General features: G+C 47.2%; 1 long non-coding RNA gene across 1 annotated transcript in view; it reads left to right on the plus strand.

Annotated features, from left to right (window-relative positions):
• The window catches only part of LOC130889074 (uncharacterized), a 203,021-nt gene that overhangs the window by 15,951 nt on the left and 160,508 nt on the right, over nucleotides 1-26,562 (plus strand). The window contains exon 2 of the long non-coding RNA XR_009058487.1: nucleotides 1,687-1,763. This is a non-coding gene — a long non-coding RNA (uncharacterized LOC130889074). The remainder of the gene's footprint in view (nucleotides 1-1,686; nucleotides 1,764-26,562) is intronic.

Raw genomic sequence — 26,562 nt, forward strand, 5'->3', positions numbered from 1 at the left:
ACTTAAAGGTTTTTTAATGACTTCTTGCTGTTAGTTGGGTGCCTGCTCACACTGACTGTTTATTGATCTCCTGAATGAATGGTTTATAGGCCAGGCCACCCCAGTTGAACTTTGGAGGTCAAGTACTTTTGTCCTGAGGATGTCCTTGGCTGAGGTCACAGCAGAAGCAGCCAGACAGTGTAGGTTTGAACCAATAGGAAGTTTTGGAATGATGGGATTCTTCCAGAAGATTTATCTCTGTGCATACTTCCGAGTTTCACTTCTCACAATTGCACAAGAAGTAGCCAGTCTGGGACTTGGGGGGTAAGACTCGGTCCCCTTCCCACTTCTGCAACAGGGGAACTCGTGGTTTCGCTTTATGACCCTGTTTAAGGGTCACCTCCTCCAGGAAGCGGGTAGCCTCTCTTTAACCTTAGCAGCTTCTAAGTGCAGCCCTTCCTAAGGCCTTAGTATGAGCTGCAGAAGCATCACGTCCCCGCAGGACTGCAATCCACTCAGGAAAGCGAGCAGATTAGATACAGATGTCCCAGGTGAGCCAGTAGCACATGGCGCAATGGGAGACACTGACGGTGGAGCCTTCTCCAGAAAGAGCAGCTGCCCACTGACTAGAACTCATTCTACCTGCCCTTGTCAACCAAGAGGCCAAAGTAGAGCTTCTGCTTCTCAGAAGCCTGGGCTGGGAGCACTGGGGTGCAGTGCTTGCTGAGAGTATGTGAGGACCTGGGTTTACTCTTCAACAACCCCACCCCACCAAGGAAAAAATGAGATGGAAGGGGGCTTTTAAAATATGAGAATCTCTTGGGTTCAGCTGGGTGTGGTACATTAGGGAGGCAGAAGCAGGGAGCATGTGGGCACAGTCCACCACGAGGAGCATGTGGCATTTGCAGTCACGAAGCAGACAGAGGTAAATACTGGTCCTCAGTGCACTGTCTCCATTTTACTCAGTCCAAGACTTCAGCCCGTTGGAATAGTGCTGTCCTCACCCTGGGTTGACCTTCCCAATCTCTCATCCAGTCTAGAGACTCCTTCATAGACTTTTTCAGAGACCTGTCTCCTGGACGTTTCTCGATGTTGTCAAGGTGACGATCATCCTTAACTGTCACACAAAATGAGCTACAACAAACCCCTCCTGGTTTCAAGTATGTTCAACTGAGACTTTAAGGGAAATCATAGACCAAGCAAACAACTGTTGTAGGCCAGAAGGTTTGCAGCCTTTCAGGCAATGGTTGTCCCCTTAGGTTGGCTGAGCCCTTTCTGATAGGCCATGATTTAACTCTCTGCACCCCCAGACTGCTTCAGCCAACAACCCTCCTGTTGGGTGCACCCTACTTTGGGGACTGTGTACTTTAATGTTAACTCCGGTCCGGCATCTCTTGATACAGAATTAACATGTCTTCCTTTAGAGTTATTTACCCGAGTGGGGCCACTCCTTCAGTTCCTTCCACACTTCCAGGCCAGGTAGAGAGAGCCCGGAAGGCCACCACTTCCTACATTCTAGATAGCTCTGTTCATTTCTCTTCCATCACCACCTCCTCGACCCGTGCTGGGCTCTCTGTTTCTGCTGTGTGGGGTGTGGGTTGCTGTGAGTTTCCTGATGGCTCGGTGACCTTTCCCTTGCTGTCTGCTTAGCCACTGCGGATTTGACCTGCGGATCAGAATGATTTCATTTCTCTTCCCCCTCGACAGGAAGAGATGACAGCAGGATCGCTTGAAGATGCAAACCAACCCCATGTCCTGAGGAAAACAGCCCTATGCCATTTTATGTGAGTTTTTATCATCTGCCATTTTATGGAGCTTTTTATCATCTTCCTGTGAGTTGTAAGAGGAAATTGGACAGGGAGACAGGAGGGAGCTTGACGCGCCTGCATCTGGAGGTATTTGAGATTGTCAGGGGGATAGTGAAGAGGAATCTGGACTGTTCCTGGAAGGTCTAGCCCTGGTCTTTAAGAAAGGTGGAGTGATAGAAAGGGCCAAGAGGAGCAAATTGTGTCATTAAGATAGTCACAAGTTGGAGGCTGCAGAGGTAGCTCAACGGTTAAGAATGCTTGGCATGCTTGCAGAAGACCAAAGTTCTGTCTCCAACACCTATATCTGGCAGATCAGAACTGCCAGTAACCCCACCTCTGGTGGCATCCAACACCTTCTTCTGGTCTCTGTGTGCATAGCGCACATTCACACAGACACACAAGTACACGTGGTTTAAAAAGTAAAAATATATCTTAGCTAAGGCAATAATAATCTGTTGTTAATTAGTATTACTAACAACTTGAATACAATGGCATGTGTAGATGTTAGCCCTGTTTGCCAGCACTATTGCATTCTCACAAATGGTTGAGGCAAGGGTCCCTATGCGGTGGTGGCAGTCTTCAATCTGAGCTGTTTGGGAGGTGAGGAAAGAAAATTTTGAGGCTAACCTCAGGTACAAAGTGAGCACAAGGCCACGTTGGGTATCATAGCAAAAGTCTGTTGTCTGTTGTCCCCCCTCTTCACTCACTTCCCCTCTCTTCCTTTTGTTCCTTCTTCCTGTAGTGCACAATTCAATGGCTTTAGGTATACTCATTGCATAACTGTCCCTATTAAGTATTACTATAGCCTTCTTCATTATCTGAAACTGAAGCTCTCTGTCTACTAAACACTTTTGCTTCCCCACCAGCCCTGAAAACTGCTCTTCAGCTTTGTTTGAGTCCATGACTCTGACTGCTCTCCTACATCATCTCTCTGTCAATCACCATTTGTCCGTGACTGGCTTTGTTCACTTAGCGCAGTGTGCTCAGTGCACCCTGTAGCGTGTACATCACATTGGTTCTTTGTGGAGACTGCCCAAGTATTTTGTGTGTATGTAGCACACTTATTTGTTCAACCGTTGATGTGTGTTTAGGTTGCTTCTACCTTTCAAATATTGTGAATGATAGTTCCTTGAGCATGGATGTGTATACGAATTTTATGATCAACTATTAGGGGAATGATATTGTTTTTGATTACACCATGCTACATTCCCACCGCCAATACTCACGAGTTTCTATTTTCCTTCCTGTCTCCATGCTTGGTACTTTTCTTTTATTTATTCTTTCACTAATAGTCATCCTAATAAGTATAACAAATGTCTTTTATCCATTTATAGTTTTGAGACTGGGCCTCACTATGTAGCCCAGGCTGGTCCCTGCCATTGCTGTCCTCCTACCCCATCATCCTGAGTGTGAGATTATAGATGGAAACTGTAATCTCACTGTGGTTTTGATTTGTATTTTTCTAATGACCACTGAATGTCTTTTCTTGTGTCTGCTGGGTACTAGAAGAACTTCTGAGAAACTTTTCTTGCTATTGTGGTTGTTGATTTTTGGTGTCAGTTCCTTCCCAGATGCATGATTCTTTTTTCTTTTTTTTTTTTGGTTTTTCGAGACAGGGTTTCTCTGTGGTTTTGGAGCCTGTCCTGGAACTAGCTCTTGTAGACTAGGCTGGTCTCGAACTCACAGGGATCCGCCTGCCTCCCAGATGCATGATTCTTGATAGTTCCATCCCATTTTGTGGGCTGTCCTTCCACTCTCTTGAGAGTATCCCATAGTGCAAAATCATTTCTGTCTTTTTTGTTTTTTTCTAGGGCGTCATACATCCTAAACTGGCCTCAAATTTACTATGTAACCAAGGAAAAGCATGAACTTCTGATCCTCCTGCCTCTACCTCTAAGTGCTGAGATAATAGGTACATGTCGTCATCCCTGGTTTCATATGGTGTTGGAGATCAAACCCAGGGCTTTGGGAATGCTAAATAGGCATATGAACTATATATCTTCAGCCCTTCATTTCTAGTTTTGATAATCTTGCCTATTTTTGGTTGATTTTAGGTTGATGTTAGGAACCTAGTTAAGGCCGTCTGTCTAACTTAGGGTCAGGGTCCAGATCTTGACCATTTGGCTGTGTTATCCTCTAAGGTTTTAGCCTCCTGTCTTTAATGTCAGGTATTCCCACTAAACTAAGTACTATGTAGTTGTGCAGTCCAGGCTGGCCTTGAATTTAACTCTCCTGGCTTCAGCCGCTTGATTGTTGGTGTGGGCTACCAAACCTAGTTGGGCCTGTGCGTCTTGCCCATCCTCCAAGCACCTCTTTACTGGATGCTGTTGGTCCATTTTGCATATTTACAGGAGAGATTCGATTTGAGCAGCTGTTACCCTGGACACCTACTCTGTGTGCGAAATTATCAGCCGAAGGCCTTTCCAGGGTTTTACCGAGTTCTTGGATTCACAGGTTCTCTAAGTTGGAAGGAATTTCTTTGGCTCGGGTTGTTCGTCCTCATAGATAACCTACAGGAACACCCCTGGTGGGATGGTGTGAACTACGGTCCTCTGGTTGAGAGCCGCAGAGCCTCTCGTATTTACATTATTGCCTGTGTCTCAGTATCTACCACCAAACGGAAGATAATAGTAGGTCTTTTTGGTTTTAGGGTGTTTTGTTTGTTTGTTTTTTAAGATAGGGGTTTTGTTGTTGTTATTTTACAGCCTTGACTGTCCTGGGTCCTTTGTGGACCAGGCTGGACTTGAAGTCACAGATCTGCCAGCCGCTGCAAACTGAGGGCTAGGATTAAAGGCCTGCACCACCGCACCCAGCTAGTTTTAGATTTAAATGAGGTGGAGCCTACAAAGCCTTTAGCCTTGAGACCCGCGGAGTACTCTGTGCTTGTGTCTCAAGGTCGCCTTCAGATTCCCTTTAATGCTTTAAGACCTTAAGACCCAAGGTTCACAGTAGGGCCAGTGGACCCTAGAGGCTTGGCCCTGGCAGTTTCTCCTCAAGGTAAGCTCAAGATGGCAGGCAGAGGCCGGGCGGTGGTGGCGCACGCCTTTAATCCCAGCACTCGGGAGGCAGAGGCAGGCGGATCTCTGTGAGTTCGAGACCAGCCTGGTCTACAAGAGCTAGTTCCAGGACAGGCTCCAAAAAACCACAGAGAAACCCTGTCTCGAAAAACCAAAAAAAAAAAAAAAAAAAAAAAAAAGATGGCAGGCAGATTTCCTGTCCATCTAGACTCTGCTCTCTGCTGACCTGGATGGCATTTTTCCCTCCTCCGAGATTCTCCCATTTTATGCAGGGATTCGGAGCTGTTAGTTGTCTCCCTCCCCCTCCCCACCCTCCAGGAAGATTACTCTGAGCTTGGCTCACTCCCTTCAGGATAACAGACCAATTGAGAAACAGATGTCTACTTGTGCCCTAATGGAGTTGCTCCAGGAATCCCTACCCTTCTTCCCACCCCCCACCCCCCCATCTCCTTGATGACCCTGCTCAGGTCCTGTGCTACCACCTGCCTGACATTCCACACTGGGGGCCCAAATTACCACCCACCTATCTTCCAGAGAGGGGCCCAGTTTGTCCCCTGGGGACTTAATCATTTGGCTATTGCTTCAGGTCTGGAGCCTGGATTTCTTACACCTGGGGTTCTGCCTGGAGATCTGCATCTTCAGCCAGATGTCAGTAATTGCCCCCATGTGTTTAAGGCCAGAGAGCATCATGGGTGAGGCGCTGGCTCCCGTTCACTCAGGCTTGCTCTGAGTGTCCCTAATATCCCTTCAAATTTCAGCTCAGTTTGCCCGTCAGTAAAACTAGGAAATGAAGACGAGCCTTGCAGTGAGCTGCATGAGATTCCAAGCCCTTGGCACTTGTCTGTTGCCACCCAGAACCGAAATGTTCAATGAACACTGACCGTTGTCACCCTTCTTGTCTCCCTTACTGGGTCCGTGCTGGTGGTAAAGAGAATTTACTTTATCTTTGTTGGATAAGGAAGTACATTCAAAACTTAATACCCTGCAAATTCCATTCTTTAACTTCCGGTTTCCCCTTCTTTGCCCGGGAGTCCAGTTCCAGGAAGTCGAGATTTGTGTGTATAATGAGGTCAAGCACTTACTTCCCCTTTGACCTCTATGTCCTCACTATCAACTCTGGTCAGTCTTGGCTGTTGGAAGGTTCTGCTCTTAGCACTTCATTGAATCTATAGGTCCATCCTTACAGCCGTTAAGTGGGTTGGTGTTGATTCCCCTGTCCCTCATTCTAAAGGTAGAGAAATGGAGGCAGGGCAGCTAGATAATATCCCAGCATGAGAAGCAAATCACCAGCGGCACCAGAGCCCGCATTTGCAGCCAGGTGCCTCTTGTTAGAGCTTCTGTGTCTCCACTGGTGGTCTGCCCTTCTGCCTAGAGGCCATCTCTATCTCTGGGGCTCTAGTACTTAGTCGCCAGCGCAGAAAACCTCTGGACATCGGAGTCTTTATCAGGGCGCCTACGGCAGGTGTGCTGTGCAATCAAGGAGGCCTCTCTGAGGTGAGCTGAGACCTGGAGACTCAATTGGAAGGCTGCAGATCCTATCAGGCATCCTCTGGCAGCTCCCAGTGCCTGTTCTTCATTCTTGTGGAGAGGCACTGGACGATCATAGTGCAAAGGGCAGAGCTTGTTTGGGATTTGGGACTGTTGGCCTTTTATAGAGATGGCCCTGTTTCTGTGGCTCTGATGGATTCTGCTCTCCTCCATTTCAGATTCCGGAGCATGGGTCTACCTTTAGAAGGGAAGTGCAGATGAACCACTCATACCCAACTTTGTCCTGGTCCGTAATGACAAACAAATCCCTTTTTGCTGGTTGGGCCTTTAGGTAGAGGGAGTGGACTGGCAGGAGGCTCATTCCAGTAACTCCTGTAGGCCATGCACAAGGGAAACTTCTATGCCACACTTCTGATAGCAATATTACATCCTTCTGTCCCCACATACGCAGTAGAGTTTCTGTGGAAAGCTGCTTACAAGCACAAAGCCTGGAACAAATCCCATTAAGAAATGTTTGTAATCTTGGTCTAGAAATTCCACAGCCCTAGCTCCCTAGGACCCAAGCATACGACTAAGACCAAATTGTGACCAACCAGGACAGTGCAGGGTTGCATGGACCTTATTTATGCGACGGGGCTTCACACTAACCTCACAGAACTGTACCCTGGTGAATTTTCAGTAGTCCGGTCATTGTCCAGTGCCCTGCCCTGTTGCCGGGCTTGATACACTGATAAAGCGTTCTTCCTGTTCTCGTTGAAGGATTAACTCACCCACCACCTGCCAGCCACCCTTCCTTTCTACCCTGGTGGGCACGACTGTTCCCCTACAAGTTCCCACTGCTGAGATAATAAATCAGGCTTTTTAAGGATAAGCAGCCCGCCCAGCTGCGAGGAGTAGAAGCTTCCAGATGTTCCACTGTTGGGCAGCAGAGAAAAAGGTACATGATAGAGTCTTCTGGAAAACTGCTCTACAAGATGGGCAATTAAGTTTCAGCGGCTTGCCAGTTTTTCCCAGGAGGCCTAGCTCTTGAATCTCCCTGCAGCCAAGAAGGCAGTATTTATTAGAGACTTGTGGAGAACTTGAAGAACCATAGTCCGAAGCATTCTGAAGGGGTTGAGCAAATGTTAGGTCTGTTGGTTTCTTGATGCAGGTTGACTTGAACCCAACGGTAGACAGACCAAGTTCACTGTCATGCCAGTGTCCAGAGACACAAGGACCAGGGAAGTTGGGTTAATTTAACTGTAGGTAAAATTGTGCTGCCCAACAAGGTAAAACACAGTCTTGTGTGGCTGTGGATGATCTAAGATATTTCCTAGTTTAGGTCTGGATTGAACAATACTATGCATATAAACTAACTATATTTTGTAGACTTAGAAAAAGATAGACGGGCGTTGGTGGTGCACGTCTTTGATCCCAGCACTCGGGAAGCAAAGACAGGCGGATCTCTGTGAGTTTGAAGCCAGCCTGGTCTACAGGAGTTAGTTCCAGGACAGGCACCAAAGCTACAAAGAAACCCTGTCTTGGAAAACAAAAAAACAAACAAACAAAAAAAAAAAACAAAAAAAAAAGAGAGAGATATACTGCTGCCTTGATGATTTGTTTTTCATTTGATGATTTTCATATTGATTACATGCTGAAATGAGATGTTAGTGTGTTCTGGCAAAGGTGGAATAAATATATTGATACTGTGGATTTCACCTGTATATTTATTGATATTTTTAGTGTGACTGTTAGAACAAATTTAAATTACATATGTGGCATGCATTATCTTTTCACTGGATACTGACAAGCAAGTCAGATACCCACACAAATGTCACTTTTGCTGGCTACACCCTGCACAACCCTATGTAGCCGACCTCCCAGGTCCACATCAAATTGCCTGGGTTTGAGTCATGGCTCTGACGGTATTCAGGTGTGGTATTGGTTCAGATGTTTCCATTTCACTTGTCCACCTGTAAAGTTAGTACGGCACTAGTACCTGCTGCATAGACTTAGGAAGGTTAAATGGCACAGTTCAGGTAAAGTACTTAGAGTTGGGCCAGCCTGTGTGATCCGTGGGTCTTAGCTGACACAGCTGTTTTGGTGCCAGTTGACTTAGAAGCTGAAGACACCTAAGTAGGAAGATGTAACATATGGGAACCAGACAAGGGAAGAAACAAGAAACCAATGTAGTGGCGGGCGAGGTAGCTCACACTCATAGCAACTAGCTCTTGGGAGGTGGAGGCTGGAAGATTGGGAGTTCAAAACCAGCGGCAGGCACATAGTAAGTGCAGCACTCTGTGGGACAAGAGATACTGTCTCAAACAATGAAACAAAACAAACAAAACTCAAACAGCAAAGCAATGCAGCCTCTTCTCTAGGGATAATGGTTGTTAGACGGAGGAATGATGAGTCTATCGGGCCAAGTAAGGAATTTGGATAGCATCTTCAGGGTTCATTTGGGTGGTGTCTGGCCTACTCTCCTATTGCAATGCCGCGTGCCAGGAACCTTTGATTTACTTAATAATGGCCCTGAAGTAGAACCATGGTGTTGCAATTTGGATGTGCCACAGATAGCTGGGAAGTGCTTATTTTTAGAGCAAAGGTGAAAAGACAATGGCACCCCTTGGTCGCTGAGATCTGGTGTGGTTCTTGTTGATCTCCCATCAGGCCTGATGGATTTATTTATTAGCCCTTATCATGAGGTATGAATGTAAACACAGCACACATACTGTTCTGCACCGTCTGAGATGTCATGTATGCAGGGGTGTGTGTGGATCCCTTGGGGCTTGCTTGCCTGCTTATTTCATTAAGGTTTTCTCATCTCGTTCTCATTTTTCAGAGTTCCCGCTGCTAGCCTGTCCTGCGGACCTTCCCCAGTATACAGAGATTCTAGGGTTTGCTTCCTTGTTCCCTCTATTCTGCCAGGCCTGGATGCCTTTTTTTTGTTTGTTTGTTCTTTTGCTTTTCAAGACAGGGTTTCTCTGTGAAGCTTACATTGTTCTTAGCTGTCCTGAACTTGCTCTACAGACCAGGCCTGCCTCTGCCTCCTAAGCGCTGGGATTAAAGACAGTATGCCATCACCACCCACCACTGCCTTCTTGATGGCTCCTCCATCCCTCTCTTGTGTCATTCTGATTTTTGTTTTGTAGGATCATAATCTGAAAGTGTAAGACCAAATGAGTAAATTCTTTGGTCGATGTCCTATCTTACAGTTGCTTGTTTTATCCAGGGTTGTGTCATGGGATTTTGTTTGTTTATTTTGTTTTTCCAAATAGTGCTTATATTTATGGCATCTTTTTTTTTTTTATCTTGTTTTTGGTAGAAACACGGGAAATGTTTAACACTTAAGGAAGAAAAGAATGACTTTACGCACATTTTGTTGCATTTTGTGGTTTTGCGCATATTTCATGTGAGCTTGCTCACACCGACAGTGACCAGTTGTCTTGGGTTGTTCTCCTAGTGCAATGTGCAGGGCTTCTGGTGTCCTACAAGTGCAAGGCGATGTTGCACGAAACCACAGCGCCTTGTGTAGCCCAGGCTGCTCGCAATTTCCTGATACCCTCCTGTTTCGGCTGTCTTAGGCCTAGGATGACAAGCGTGAGCCACCAAGTCCAGCTCTGGGTTTAGACATTTTGGAGGCTCTGCCCTGCCGTTTCCTTATTCTGTGGCATCAACTGCAGAACACCAGTGTTTCTTCCCTCATAGAGTTGCCTCAGGCATGGAGGAGCTTGGGTCTGCCTGAGATGAAGCTGATGACGACCCCTTGGAGCTGGCCACTGCTTCTAACATTCGGTATTTTGAGAGTAGTTCCGTGGAGCCAGAGAAGTTTTCTATCCTAAGTTGGTGGTGCTGAGTGGAAAGACCCCTGGCCCGGACCTGATGTGTCTCCAAGTGAATTTCGGAAAGCCGCTTAGCTTCTGTCAACCTTCTTTGCTCATGGGGAGAAAAGGAGGTGACACCATTTCCTTCAGGATGACTGGGCGAGGGCAAGGTGAGACCGTGCACATCTGAGTTCCAGGTTGGGTTCTACCATAAAATTCGATTTCAAATGTGTTAGCAGACACAGTAGCATAGGTCATAGACGCCAAGCCAAAGAAAAAGTTAGATTTTCTGACCCTTTCTAAAGGGCCAGTTGGTTTCCTATTAGTGTGACGAAACACCAGAAATAATCTACTTGAGAAAGAGAAACAGCTTAAAAGCTTGGCACAGTGGTGTGCACCTGTATGGGGTTGTCCCAGAGATTGAGGTAGGAGGGTCGTGTTTTTGAGGCTACCCTCAGCTGTGTAATGAGACTTTTATTTTTAAAAGAAAGACATGGTGGGGGAGGGGTGGCTGGTATCTCATTATTTCTTCAAGCGACTCCCTCCTTTCAAGGGTTTGCTGCTCCCTAGGAGAAAACCTCTGAGTAGGCCCCACCCACTATCTAATGGTTACCCTGCCTTGTAGTAATGCCTTCCTGGGTTGTGTGGAGCTGAGGGCCCAGGCCATTTGGAGGGCAGGGCCACATGCAAAGTGCATACTAGTATTTCCCGCAGCTTCCCAGACTTGCTGGCGCGAAGACTTGCTGGCGCGAAGACTAATGTCAAGTGGTTTGCAGCTCTTCTCCCGCTATGTCCACCCTGAAAATGATGAGTGCTGGAGAGATGTACCCAGGTCCCCTCGGGCCGCTTCTTCTAGTGAAGTGACCTGGGGCTAATTGCTTTGCTGAGACTGAGAAAACAAAAGTTTTCTGTGAAACACGTATTACTACAACTCCAGACTCCTGGTGAGCGCATGTGTTGATCAGGATGCTGCCTGTGGCTTGTGTGGCCCTGTGCCCAGCCCTGGAGACTCTTGGTTGAGGTCGGTCACCTCCCATGGACCCAGAAGCCTCTATTTCCCCTTACTGAGTCCACCTCAACTTCTCAAGCTGCCTCGTGCCTGGCTTCTGGCTGGATTTTTTGATAGGAATCGCCCAAAGTCAGAAGGGACCCATCCAGGCTTGTCATTAGACAGTCGACAAAGTGAGGGTCTGGATGGGGAGGGACTATTTTGGAAGCTCTTAACCGTTCCCATGTGTATGCGAAGGACAAGCGCGCACACACATGCACATGCGCACAAATTTATACACAAACATGCATATGTACGTGTTCATGGCAATCTGGAAGGATGTATATGGAGGTGATTGTGATCGTGGTTGCTTGCAGTAGGAGACTTCAGAGACAGCAAGGATATTTCTGCTCTGCTGTGTAACTTTGCATGTCTTTCTCCTGTTGGAAAACGTTGCCATTTGTATTTTTTTAGTTTTTCAGTGTGAAGAAACATGCCTTTTTTAGGGGTGTGGGAATGGGGGGTCTCACATAGCCAGCCCATGTTGACCTATGTAGCCAAGGATGCTTCTGTCTCCACCTCCTTCATGCTGGAATAAAAGGCAGGAACCACATCCCTGGGTTTGTGCATTTCCAGGCATCAAATCAAGGGCCTAGTTCATGCCGAGCAAGTCCTGTACTGCACTCCATTCCCAGACACGGGACACAAGTTTTTAGATGTTCACCAGGTAATAAAGACCTTAGGATAATATCTTACTAATTCAGGCTTTTATGGAAATCCTAAGAATTAAGAAAAAAAAATGTATCGATTCTAAAACTGCCTCTCTGAACCCAGGTCACCTGGCTTCTTGGTCTGAAGGCTTGGTAGCACTAATTTACACAACCTTTGACCCTTTGCTGACTGCTCATCTTCTCCCCAAAGCTGCCAGCCTACACTGCAGTCCTTAGGTATTGCTGAATGACCTGAGTTCGGACCTCCTCCTAAGCCCATCTCCCTTGCATGGCAATAGTGCTAAAGGAAGCTGCTCAGTATGCTCCCTTTCCTCTGTGGAACCCAGGTCTGTTCCAAAAATCCAGGGCTTCTCTGCCAGCACTCCGGTGCTCAGCTGCTTCCAGAGGCCCCATGCGGTATCGGAAGCTTCTTGGAAATATTTTCCTGTTTAATTCTGGCACCTACCATAAACCCCCTCCTTAACCTCTGACACTGAATGTCAGGGCCTATTTGAGTTCAACCCTTGGTGGCCCCTTCAGGGACAGGAACAGAAAGCCTGAGCCCCCTACCCCCTTCCTTCCTCCTGAAGGCCTTTGATCTTCATCTTGGCACAAAACTCCATCCCTCTCCCGCACGCCCAGCTCCATTGTTGCATCTGGTAGGCCAGGCTGTTAGGGACCAGTTACTGCGCTGTGGAAGCCATCTAGTTCGATAGTGAGCAATATTTCACTGCCCAATAGCCAATTCAGGAAGCATAAATGGGTTTATGGGCTCCCTTTCCATTTAAAATGGAAAGACCATATTGATCCACAGTGGGGGAAGGGATGGGGTGGTGGGTTCCATCCTTTCTCGGCCGAGACCCTCCCTGTTGTACCGAAGGCCGTTTTAAAGCCTGTCCATTCTTTTCATGCTCAAAGAGAACTGAGGCACAGCGTGGCGACGACGTTTGAGGGGCTCTGCAAAGCTCAAGACAGTCTTGTCTGAGAATAACAATGGCGAAGAGAACAAGAGTAAGCGAGGGTTATGGCAGCAATCACGGACAAGAGCTGCCGCTGTAAAGTGGGGTCCTCTGCCGCCTGGACTGGGGAGCTGGGAGGCCCTCTCTTTCCTCCTCTTCATGACACCAGTCCTGGTGGTGGTTGTGTTTCGATTTGGCCAGAGGTCTATTTTGAAATCGAAACGAGAAAGCAGACAGGCCTTGCTTTTATAATTGCATCAGAAAGCTTACGTTTATCCTCTGCGCAGTGTTTTGAGAGTCGAGACAGGCCGAGTTTTTCTTTAGACAAGGGGGCATGGGAACGGACACATAGAGAGAATGACTACACTCCTGCGGATAGAACTGGCAAACCAGCGATGGGGTGATGTGTCCTGCATCCTGTGTTTTACCCGCGCTCTCGTGGCCAGTCTGTGATCCTTGGAAATGAAAAACAAACCGAGAAGATGGGTTGTTTATTCCTGTTAAAAATAATGGCCTACCAGATGCCGTTCCAGGATCTGCACCTCCATCAGAAGCTCAAGGCTTTTGGATCTTCTGCCCAGGATGCCGCTTCACAAGTGGAACTTGTTAGCATTGGAGCCAAGTATAATAATAATGAGTCAGGTCTGGACTACAAAGGGCCCTGTGATGAGCAGAAAGTAATTATTGCACATTGCAGATAATAAAACCTTTAATAGATACTTAGAAATAGATAGATATACATACATATTTTAGTGGGTGGTCTCAACAACCAAAAAAACACATATTACCAATGCAGAATCCAGCCTCCATTGCCTGGAGGTTGTTGGGAGAGGATTGGAAGCCTGTTGGAGGAACTCCCTGGTAAGCGGTACTTCCCAGACACCTATCCCACAGGAGCTGCCAGAGGTCTTGCAAGCACGCAGGCTTCCAGGTGCTACCTCTCAAAGGACTCCTCACTCTGAGTCTGGTCTCCTAAGAGAGTGGCTTCTCACCCAGCATAGACCTGGCTTTCTTGGAGCTGAATGAGGTCTGTATCTCAGCACACCATTTCCCAGCTTTGAGAATGTGAGAAAGGACTAGCTCCTCTCCCGCCCCCATCTGTAACATGAGAGCAAGGATGCTGCCTTAGCTGGGCTAGGACCTCAGCCTCTAAGAGGTACCGTGGCGTCTTTGGACTACCACCTCCAATGGCCCCAGACTGCTCAGTGATGCTCAGTGCATACATTTTTCTTTTCCACAGTGGTAGACCCCACTCTAACTAATTGCATAGGGACTCTATTTTCTGAATATGAACATAGCCTAAATTCTGTGTAAATAAGGAAATTAATGGGACTGGCCTTACCCCCACCCCCTTATCTTTTGTTTCTTTTCGAAACAGGGTTTCTCTGTGAAATAGTCCTGACTTTCCTGGAACTTACTCTGTAGACCAGGTTGGCCTCGAATTTGCAGAGATCCACTGCCTGTCTCTGCCTCCTCAGTGCTGGGATTAAAGGTGTGAGATACCACCTGCCTACTTGGCCTCGAGCTCTTAATCTTCCTACCTCAGTTTCCTGAGTTCTAAGATTACGGACAGGTATTCCTAAACCTGGCCTGTTTTCTTCTTTATGGTTTTATTTCTTTATGGTTTGGATTGTGAGCCTCATAAAGAGAGGGACTGGATGATATCTGTGTTCCCAAGGAGCGGGATAGGATGCACTCCACACTGGCCATCTCCCTGCGCTCAGGGCAGACATCACTAATTGATCATGACCTCCTTTGCCTTTGACTCTGGGCCCAACCCCAAGACTGCATTTTAGGAAGCCCGCAAGCCAGTTGACATGAATGCATTCTAGCTGCAGGGTGAAGTAGGTTCCTGGACCATGATCTCGGCTCAGTAAGGGATATCCGGAATGATCCAGTCACTTGTAGTCCCTGAAAACACTTGAGTGAAGGCCTGTCTTGATTTGACTTACACTTGAATGCGGTGAATAGAGTCCCTACATTAGCTAGACTGAGTCTAGGGCGGTTTAATATTCATGGAGTGAGCGGAGAGTGTTTGGGGTACAAAAATATGGTACTATGCTAGGTGGTGGTGGCGCACCCCTTTAATCCCAGCACTCAGGAGGCAGAGGCAGGTATATCTCTGAGTTTGAGGCCAGCCTGGTCTGCAGAGTGAGCTTCAGGATAATCAGAGCTACACCAAGAAAGAAACAACCCAGGAACAATAACTATAGCAAACAGCACTGCTGACCAGAACCCGTCAAGAGGTGCAGAGCAACAACTAAGTTGCCCCCTTCATCTTTTTGTCTGCTGTGGGCCAACCTCTTGGCCTTCCTGGGTTGGGATCATGGCTGCTCCTTTAGCAGGGAATGACAGGGAGTGGTCGCAGCCTCTAGGGAAGGCGCAGGCCTGATCAGCAGCCTGCTTAAGTGGCCTTTGCACATGGAATTCTGCAATCGCGGGCGCCCAAGGGCATGGATGAGGCAGCTCAGGTTAGGGCTGATTTACTGAGATTGTGCCTTCGGTTTTTCTCGACAAGCAAAGCCCTTCCATCATCTTCTCTACCTCCCTTGGCCCCGCCCTGGGGATCTTCAGAAGCTGCCTGATTTTCTCTTGTGGAATGTGACAGGCTCCAGGGACCAGCCAGATGTTCCTACCTCTGCTCTTCAGCCCAGCCCAGTGATGATGAAGTAATATCAATTCCCCTCTTTTTCCTCCCTCTTCTTCCTTTGTCTGTTAGAGCTCAAATCCAAAGCCGTGGACACCCTAGACAGTGCCTTACTGCTGAGCTTATGCCCCAGGCTCGGATCTTTCAGGTTCAGCATGATCCTTCCCATCTTAACCCTGGCCTGACAGGCCCCAGTGCAGGAAGTGGAGTGGATCCTGCAGACATACCCTTTTCTAGAAGCTATCTTGCAGCCCCCTCCATGTTGACTGGGCCTGGCCCTGGGCGGATATGAAACCTTACTTGGAGGACACACTTGGGTCCAATGATTCTCAAGTGGCCATCGCTGTGACCTGGAGGGCTCATGCAACCTTGGAGCCTCATCCTTTGGGTGAGAGGACTGGTCTCCTACAAGCTTATGGGTGACCATGGAACCAAGAACCTCTTACTTCACTGCAAGTGTGATCTGAATATTCTCCCTCTAAATAAGCCCCCCTCCTGCCTCCACCCTGCTTAAATCTCACTGCCCAGGTGCAATTGCCTACATGGAATACTTCCACTGTGGCTTCCTCAACGACCTAACCACTCGAAAATTGCTAACAAGCCCCTTCCAGTCACTTCAAACTATCTGTTTCTTTGGAGTAAAGTTCAGTGATGGACCCTTGCCTAGCTTGTCTAAGGCCTGGGACTCTATCTCAAGAACTGGACAAAACAAAACAAAACTCCGGGTATGAATGAGTTTTATCCTTAGCACTAAAAAAGAAACGATTCCTGAAACCGTCAAAGCTAAGCCCTCTCCAGAAGTCGTCTTGCCAGCTCTCCACTCTTGAAACGCAGAGCTGAGTGGCCCTGTGGGTCTCCAGTTTCATGTCATTGTCCCTTTTCTTGTTACTCAGCACTTTGGACTTTGGTTAGCTCAGCTGCCCTTTTCTACCTATTCCAGGACCTTTGCACTTACTAAGAACACGCTTCCCCCCGCTCTGCAGAAGGCTAACTTTCCCCCTTCCTCTTCTTATCTTCCTCCTCCTAGAGGAATTATTCCCTCCTCATCATCCCCATAGGCCTATTCACCAACCTCCATCATTTTCGGTTATCCGATGCTGTTGATTTCAAGCCTGTATCACGGACAACATGGCGGCCCTAACCAGTGAAAAGAGCAAGCCCATGCAGCTTACTTTGCCTCTTGTTTACAACGGGATTCCTCTCTCACAAGGCTGAAAGATGACTGTCTCTCCTTCTCTAAGGTGTGGGTTGGGCATTTACAGGGTGATTTGTAAATCACTGAAGGAGTGAAGCTTGAAAGGGCCCCATGTTAGTGAACATAGCTTCTCTCAGCCAGAAGTAAGGCCTTCCGAGGGCCAGTTGCTTGCAGGGCAAATGCCAGGGCTCTTTGGGATCTTGCGCCCTTTCACCACTAACTGACAGCCCTGCTTCCCTCCAGCCATCACCTGAACACCTGGGCTTCTGGGTGGGGGCAGCAAGTGAGCACAAAGAAGCCCTGGGCTGTCTTCCAGCTGTGCCTGAGATTCCACAACTGCAGCTTGCTTCCTCACCAGCTGCTCACAGGCTTGCTTGATCCATCCCCGCCCCCCCTCCTTTCTTTGCTTCTGTTTTTTTCTTTTTGAGACAATGTCCAGTCTGGCCTTGAAAGCCTGGCTGTTCTTCTGCCTCAGCCTCCTAAACTGGCGGAATTGCAAGTGTGGGCTAGAATGCTTTAGTAAAACGAGTTTTGATCTTTAAAGGGAAAAAGAAAGTCTTCAAGATACACCTCAACTGCTGCCGTCACTTATAAGGGACTTTAGTTTTCTTCTCTTGTTGGGAACTGATCCTACATTCTCACGTATGCTAATTGTGAGTTCTACTGAGCTCTTTAAAACTGCTTTAAAGTTTTCTGGGTTGATATTTTGGAGAAGTTGTGATATAGTGTTTATTGTTCCCTATTGATTCCTGGGATCCCTACACCAATTCTTATTATATTATTTCTTTGAACAATTATTTTAGCTTAAAGAGAAGGGAAATCCAGCCGTGGTGGAACATACCTGTAACTCCAGAACTTGAAAGGCAAAGGTGATAGGAGGATTGCCATGAGTTTAAGGCCATCCTGGACCACAGTGTGAGGCTCTGTCTCCAAAAGCCAAAAACAAAGAAAGATAAGGGGAGGAAGGAAGGGAGGGGGGAGGATATGGGAGAGAGAGAGAGAGAGAGAGAAAGAGAGAGAGAGAGAGAGAATGATTGTGAACATGAGCTTTCACTAAGACCTTGAGTGTCAGGTGGAAGATCTTCCTCTTTTCTTTCCTTTCCTTTCCTTTCCTTTCCTTTCCTTTCCTTTCCTTTCCTTTCCTTTCCTTCTTTTTTTTTTTTTTTTTTTTTTTTGAGGTGAGGTCACATGTAGCCCAGGTTAGCTCACATAGCCAAAGCAAGGCTTTGAATTTCTGATCCTTTTCCCTGCAGCCAAACCTTTCTCTGGCTTCCTTTCGTTTTTCTGGTCTCTTCTGGGCTGATCCTGAGGTGGGAGGCTGAATCCAGTCAGAGGAGGATCTCGTTGCAGGCCATTGTTGGGATTCTTCCCTGTGTTCGAGCACTCATTCCTGACCTTCCATGGACCTTCTTGGCTCTGCTTTGTGCTGGGTTGTGAACATGTGATGCAGTTCTTAAAGGGCTCTGACTGAGTGAGGAGACATGGCGCATGCACATGCATTCCTCAGGAAGTTTGTGCAAACTCTGGTTGCCTTTTCCAAAGCATTTGTCTGGAGAGGCTGAGTGGGCTAGCAACACCGTGATTCTGGCACATGTTCTTTGAAGGCCTGTCACTGGGGACTGCTGGGAGGTAAAGTGATTGGTCCAGCCGATGACATGTGGAACAAAGCCATGTTGTGAGCCCAGTGACAGTGATAAAGGTAGCTTCTGCTTTCTGCTTTTCCTGCATCATGTGCTAGGTTCTGCTTTCTGTCAGCTAAGTCGTCTTAAAGTCATCCTATCCATCTAGCTATGCTCCATTCTAAATATTATCATTCCATTCTACAGATGAAAAAAAAAAAAACAAAAACCAAAAAAACAAAACACCAAACCCGTCCAGCCCAGAGAGATTGAGTAACTCGGCGTGAGGTGGCCCAGTTAATAAAAGACAGAACTGGGATTCAAACCCAAATAGTGAGTCCGGCAGAGAGTTCAAGAAGCACTCAGATCAGACACAGAGCTGTGGGTTACTCAGGTTTCTCAGGAATCAATTAAGGAGATCTTAGTGATAGATGAAGGTTTAGTAGTGGATACAGGGGACAGTGGAGCTGGAACTGGGAGGAAGGATTGCTTTTGGGGTTGAAATGAGGATGAACCAGTCATTGTCACATGGAACGAGGACCCCCCCCATCCCACTTTATCCTCTGATCTCCTGCTGGTGCTTCCCAGTACACCAGAGTCCAGATATAGGCCCCACCTGTGTTCTTCCAGGTCTCAGAGAGAGTCAGTCAATGGCATTTGGAAAGGATAGCCTAGAAGCTGTGATTCTCAGCCTTCCTAATGCTGCAAGCTCTTAATACAGTTCCTCGTATTGTGGTGACCCCCCTCCCCTGCAACCATAACATTATTTTAATTAGTACTTCATAACTGTAATTTTGCTACTGTTATGGATCCTAATGTAAATATCTGATACTCAACCCCCCTGTGAAAGGGTCAGGTTATTCAACCCCAAATGGGTCCACTACCCACAGATTAAGAAACACTGTGAAGAGGTTTCCTGGGCTGTAGAGGAGTTAACAGGATGGTGGGAGGGGTCAGGATGAGTCAGAGAAAGAAGAGGGTCACTCTACTTATGGCCTTGGGCTGAATGTGGAAGGAGTTCCTGGGTGTAGGCTGGCACTCTGTTGTCTCCCTCTTTTCTGTGGGATGGGAACCTGGGCCTGCCCAAGAGATCCCTCTTTGGAGAAAAGGGCTACTTCAGGCCAACTGCCTAGAGGAGCCCCTGCTGGACCTGCCTTTATATGCCTGCCGGCCTGTAATTGACAAAAGAGAAAGGAGCTGTCTGTCTCCAGGGAGAATATTCTGGAAGGCTCAATAATCAGACCTCATTGTAATGCCACGTTTTGAGTTTTATAAATCGCTGTTGGAGTGGAAAACATTTGCAGGCTGTCCCCTGTGAGTAGCAAATCCTGCCCAAAGCTCTGAGAGCCTTAAAATAGTGTAGAATGCGACGAGATGAGACAGGGGTGTGGCAGGACCAACCCATGCCAGGGACACTGCTGCTCTCAGCTTTAAGACTGTTTTAACAGAAGGGTCCTGTAGGGTGTGGTTGGCTCACGCCTTTAATCCCAGCACTTGGGAGGAAGAGGCAGGCGGAGCTCTGTGAGTTTAAGGCAGCCAGCTTGGTTTAGTGGCGCACGCCTTTAATCCCAGCACTCGGGAGGCAGAGGCAGGCGGATCTCTGTGAGTTCGAGACCAGCCTGGTCTACAAGAGCTAGTTCCAGGACAGGCTCCAAAACCACAGAGAAACCCTGTCTCGAAAAACCAAAAAAAAAAAAAAAAAAAAAAAAAAAACAAAGCCAGTTCCAAGACAGCTAGGACTGTTAACAGAGAAACTCTGTCTGAAAAAAAGGGGGGGAGGGGTCCCTAAGTGATTCTTAAAACCTAAGATGCTTCTACCCAGAGAAAGACAAATTGAAATGACTGCTTTTTCCCACTGAGACTACATTATACACAAGTCAGCAACGGACTCTTCCGCAATCCACGGGACAGTAGACTCTCTGATGCATACCAGGCGGAAGGAATGTGAGCTGACTCTCAGATATGGTGCTTTTTTTTCCTGTCCATATTACAAAAACATGCATCCTTTGGCCTTCTAGTTTCCCACTGGTACCCTGAGCTATTTCCCCAGCAGATGTACCTGTAGCTATCTGTACAAAATGACCTGTGCCCAAGCTGATTCATGGTTACATTTTCACAGCGGCAGAAGATGGGGAACAATTTTGTGAATGGAAGATCGATTCAGGAAACGATGACACATGGTCCAGCTGGCTAGACGTGGGAAGGAAAGAGGAGCCCCCCGTGTGTGTGCGCAGGTGGATCCAGGGGTTATACTGTTGAGACCCAAGCAAAGCGCAAAATCACACCATTGTTTGCCTGAGTAGAGGAGGGGGAACGGACAAGCACACATTTGCCCAAACTCCTTAGCCACTAAGAAGTTTATGTAAGTGACAGTCTTTGTAGGCCAGGTCTATGAGGATGTCAGAGGCTTCAAGAGTGGATAGGGTTTGTGGAGAGATACTCACAGGCCATGTGCAGCCCTTGCTTGTCACAGCCTGCCAAAAGGCTGAACTGTTAGAACCTCTTTAAACAAATTCTGCGAGGAGTACACCTACAAAGTGTTTGGCCTAGGCCAACAAGGTGGCTCAGGGGGCAAAGGCTCCTGCTTCATCCGTGTAGTGACCCGAGCTCCATGTCTGAGTCTACACAAAGACAGAAGGAAAGAATTAACCCCACAGAGTTGTCCTCTGACCCCTACTTAGATGCTGAGGTACATGTGTCCCCACCCACATGCATGAACACAGACACGCAGTGACAAGTAATGAATAAAAATGCTGGGCCAGCACCCATCGCAACCATCCCGATGAAAACCCTACCCAGGGATGTAGTGGAAGGAAGGGGACCAACTGCCCATGGTACAGCAGTGTGGAAAGGGCCTTGGGATGCTGAAGGGGAGAGAATGTCAGGTCCAGGCTCAAGTAAAGTTGTCATCCAGGGTGTGGGTGCGGGTGTGGGTGATAGGACAGGTCCCAGGGGTCCCGGTGTGTGATGAGAAGCTACTGGGAAGATGACAGAGAGTCTCATTCCTTGTTGATGGCAGCTGAGATCAGAGCTGAGGAGATGGGGTCTATCTGGGGAGGGAACAGGAAACAAGAACACGGTGTTTGGAGGAGCAGGTGTTACTGACTTTTGGATCTGCTGATCTACAACAGTGCCACGGAAAGCCTGCATGCAGGGTTTTTTTCCCCTCAAACCTCTGAGGACCTTTCTCTGTTCTGGATCCCCAGAGTGGGCTGGGGTATTCACGAACAGTGTAGAAAGAACTACTGTCCTCTTCCCCCTAGTCTTCCCGGCTTGCTGTTGTTGAGGCTGAAATGGAACTTGGAGCCAGCTGCCTTCAGAACAAGGTGTTCCCAGGAGGTGGAAGGACTGGTTTGTAATCAGATTAAAACTGGATCCCTCAGAAACTTCTAGGTCCCCCGTCAGTCAGCTGCCATTATACTGGCTCTGCCATCGAGGTGAAAGGGGCTGGAAGAAGAAACAAGAACTTAGGAAGAAGGAAGGGAGATGGTGTATGTTTAGGGTGGGATACAGTCTTCTGAATGGACACCTGAGCAAGGGCTGTGAGGGACGGCAGCTAGGAATCAAGATCAGAGCTAGCGTCTAGCTGACTTTGCCACTACCCAAGCAAGCACTGGCTTCTAAAAGCAGGTAATGCTGTTGGTATGGGAAAGAAACCCTTGTCATCTCTGTGGCTTTCCTAATACAACATCAGAAACCTTTGCTCTTGGCTTGTCTGGTCCTTGTGCTTTTGGTTATGGTGTCACCATCCTTGGTTCAGAACCCCTGAAAAAGATGGCTAATGATAAAAATAATGGAGCACCCCTATGGTGGCCCGCAACCATCTGCAGCTCCAGGGGAAACTAACTCCTCTTCTGGCCTCCTCAGGCACCAGGCAAAACACGCACACATATCAGGTAAATCAACAAGCAAACAAGAAAAGGAATAAATAAATTTAAGCTAAGTATGGTGACAAATAAATAAATAATAATAGCTGATATTTTTACAGTACAGAGCTCCATGGTTTGATGCGAATACACAGCAACTGTGTGAACCTGAGTGTCAGCTTAGCGGATGTTTTCACATACTGGGTTTGGTTTTGTGATGGGATTGCTCTGTGTTGCCTATGTTTAGAACTCATGGTCGCAAGTGATCCTCTTGCCTCTGTTGGAGCACAGTTATGTTTGTGCCTGGATTTGTCTTCACTGACAGGAAGAATGAGACACATTTTCAAGATTTTTTTTTTTACAATTTTTATTTCTGTGTATGTGCACATGCACGCAATGCCTTGGGAGGCCAGCAGGGGGCATCAGATCTGCTGGCGCTGGAGTTCAAGGTGGTTGTGAGCTGTCATGCGTGGATGCTGGGAACTGAACTCTGGTTTTAATCACTGAGCCATTTCTCCAGCCTCCAAGGAGAGACTTTACTTGATTTCTGTGAAGCACATGATGGTTTTCAGAGCACAAAATTAGTATATGTGTGGTTTTATACAATGGGTGGCAGGGAGGAGGCAGAAATCTTTAATAAATAAATAAATTTAAAAAAACAAAGACAAGATGGCTATGGGTATTCGCTCCCTTAGGGTCATTTAAATTTATTTACTTACTATCTATTTGTTTATTTTCTGTATTTATGTATGGGAGTGAGTGGCAGGGCACACATGTGAAGAGTACCACTCTGGGGAATTGCTTCTCTCTGTCTATCATGTGGGTTTTGGGGTCTTTAGGCTCTATGGCAAGTGCCTTTACACAATGAATTATGTGGTCAGCTTTTGCCAAAGAAATGTTCATGCAACCCCAGATATACAGGTAGCAAAATAAGTATATGAAACAAAGAATTATTGATAAGCCTAAATAAACCAATTTCAGAACAGTTCTTTGGTGTGCTTGTGATCTTATCATATACTGAAGTTGGGACTTTCATAGAATGTATTTGTTTAATGTTTATACAGTATGTCAACTGTGTGTTTGGTCCTGCAGGACACAGCATTTTCAATGTTTTGTAGTTGTTGCTAATATTTCGCTTTACATAAATACATAGCAGAAAATGATAAAAGTATTTACTTACTTATTTTTGTCAAGACAGGGCTTCTTTGTGTAGGCCTGGCTGTCCTGAAATTCACTCTGTAAACCACACAGGCCTTGAACGCACAGATTCCCCTGCCCCTTCCAGTGATTAAAGGCATGAGTGCTGTTATTAAAAGTGTGCCCTGCTACCTCCCAGATAGTAAAAGTATTTTTACAGCCACCATAGGAGTTGCTGGAAATCCCATCCTATGGTCATCCCAAACTTGTAATTCCTTCGAAGTGTATGTGAATGTGAGTGTGTGTGTGGTGGGGGATAGGAAGGATAATCTAGGAGGATTTGGGAGGGGAAAGAATATGATTATATATATATATATTATTTATATATATAAAATTTTATTTATTATATACATAGTGTTCTGCCTGCATCTGTACCTGCATAACAGAAGATCTCATTACAGATGGTTGTGAGCCACCATGTCGGTGCTGGGACTTGAACTCAGGACCTCTGGAAGAGCAGCCAGTGCTCTTAACCTCTGAGCCATTTCTCAGCCCAAAATATATTGTTTAAAAAAAACAAAACTAAGACTGTAACTCAAACTTCAGTTTTCAAAACTGTCCATTTTAACCCAAAGCATGGAAAGATAAATGAATTTGATACTTTTATGTTGGTGACTAATGATAGAAGAAATCATATCTGTTTCCTATATTTTAACTACTGTGTTTCTAAAAGAATGGAAAGAGGTCGGGCGGTGGTGGTGCATGCCTTTAATCCCAGCACTAGGGAGGCAGAGGCAGGCGGATCTCTGTGAGTTTGAGAGCATCCTAGTCTACAAGAGCTAGTTCCAGGACAGGCTCCAAAGCCACAGAGAAACCCTGTCTCCAAACAAACAAACAAACAAACAAACAAACAAACAACCCCACAAAGTATGGAAAGCTTTGTATGTTTGGTAAAACACTGTACTTTTTAACAGGGAGTAGTCCTGAGTCTAAGGTATGAACATACTTCAGGTATGTTCATGGATGCTGAATGGAGTGACAAAATGTTTAGGCCAAAGTGCAAGTGTGTTCAGGCTGCCCTGAAGTCATGTGATACACCCTGGGTGAGCCCTGCCAGAAACACTCAGGTCTTCCTGCTTTTGTTTTGAAGTAAGTGCTGGCTCTCGCACGTTCAAAACCCTTTTGCTTTTGACGACCGTTTTGTATCCACATTTGGTTCTATGATCTCTCACCATTTGAGGAGCCGGAGTCTCGGGGCTGCTCGGAGTCTCTCTGATTTGGAAGGCCTGAAGCAAATAGGAGGTGAGGTGTCGAGGTTAGTACATGCATGTGGCTAAGAACATAGATAGGTTTGAATCTCCTTGTGAATGCAATTAACCTCCCCGGTCCTCTGCTCAGGCCCGTCCTCTAAAAATAAGAAACCATAGGGTGTCTGTTTCATGGGATTGAGCTCTTTTATGAGTTAATGTGTAACAGTCAAATGGTTCCCTTTGTAGCCTCACAGCAGGACTGTAACCAGGGTTAAGGGAGGGAAAAGCCTGGTGCTAAAACAGGGCTGAGCAAATTGAGATGGTGCTGGTAGCCATTTCTTACTATCAAGAAGGCCCTCCTTGCCATCCTAGAACTTGCCATGTAGACCAGGCTAACTCTAACTCAAAGATCCTCTGGTCTCTGCCTCCCACGTGCTGGGATCAAAGCTGTTTGCCATCATGTCCATCTTTCAGTGAATGACCCGGATGCTCTTTAGTGGTGATCCCACAAGGGGCTTGGCCCTCCCTTCTCTGACACAGAGCACAATGTCTGTCTTGCACAGACCAAGCCCCTTTGACTTTTCCAATCTAGAGGTTGCTGGGAAAGAAAACAAGTTTCACAGGCTTCTCCCAGTAGCCTGTATGGAAGAGGTGCAGCAGAACCTTTAGAGGTCCCATAGGGAAAGGATGGAGGGGGAGATTAACTGAAAGGTTGCTGCTGCAGAGGGTTCCACAATATTTCTGGCGGTGTCTCGGCTCAGGCTGGTTGTGACAAAAACTTTCTGTTAGGGTGCATTTGCTAGGGAAAGTGAGCAAAGTTGAGTTCTCATAAATAAGGAGAGGGATAAAGAAAGAAGGAAAAGTGGGAGGCGGGGAGAGGGGGTGGGGGAGATGCAAGATGCTCTTTGAGTCTCTGTACACCATTTAGAAAAATTCACACTGGGGCTTCCATTGTGCCCTCTATTTTGCCTCTTTGTTTCCTGTTCTAGTACTGGCTCTTCTCTTCCTAGTTCCAGAAGCTAGCTTGCTGCAGCCTGGCGGGCAGGCTTGCTAACTTCCTGGCCATCCCCACCCCTTCCCGGGTCCTGGGTCCCGCATCCTTTCTCTCCCCGTGCAATGACCTCATCCCAGCTGGGAAGTGCAGCTCTTGTTGCCCTTGCCTTTTTGCCCTGGCCCATCACGTGGCCCTGCTGGGATGCCAGGTGTATGAATCGCAGGCAGTGGGCAAGTTAGGCAGGGGAGGGCATTCCTCTGGACTGAGCTGTGCTGGTACCTTGGCACAGGAGCCCCTGCTTCTAAAACCAGCTGAAAAGCCTGCCTCCATGCCCTTCCAGTGGGCTGCTGAGTCATTGCCTGAGTCACACGCAGTACAGCTGGGTACTCAACAGCGAGCTCTTTGTGGAACCCAGATGGACTTTCCCTATTCGTGGGATATTTAAAGGGAAGTAAGGCTTGGTGTTTGACCCTCTCTGCTATCCTCAACGACTCTTCCACCCGAATTCCTTTCCTGGCTTGTGCCTGTGGGCTAGGGAGTAATACACACCTTCACCTGGGGCTGCCAGCTAGGATTCAGAATCCAAAAGTTCAAATCAAGTCAGCAGCTGGGTGACAGGCACAGAGCCAGGGAGGGCAGTGATTAAGCGAGTTGGGGCAGGAGCGAACAGGGGCAGATTCCTGGGCCGTGGGCGCGGCCCAGAAAGATCAGCCAACTTTCCTGAGTCTTGCATATTTTGGGAGCATCCAGAACCTACCTTGAGAATTCAGTCCTGTTATCTGGGGGGAACAGGTGCAAGAATTCTTGTGTGTTGGTGTCTTAGAGCCTACTTAATCCCACTGTCCTTACACGCATTTGGTGGTTGAATTGGGGTGGAGCAGGAGATGTTACTGGTTTGGAGCAGAACCAGAAGTGGAAGACATCAGAAAACATAGAATTTGATTGATGCTCAGACTTGCCTGACTCAGTTTAGCCCTTTCCCGCTTTGGCTGGCTGCTGGAGTCTTCTTCCTAAGCAGCTGTCTTATAGGGCAGCAAGCCAAGTCCTAAGGTAGAATAAAAATTACATTAGGTGTCCTGGACTCTCTATGGTTGAGCTTGTG

Source organism: Chionomys nivalis, chromosome 17 (assembly GCF_950005125.1).
Source record: "Chionomys nivalis chromosome 17, mChiNiv1.1, whole genome shotgun sequence".
Lineage (NCBI taxonomy): Eukaryota > Metazoa > Chordata > Mammalia > Rodentia > Cricetidae > Chionomys > Chionomys nivalis.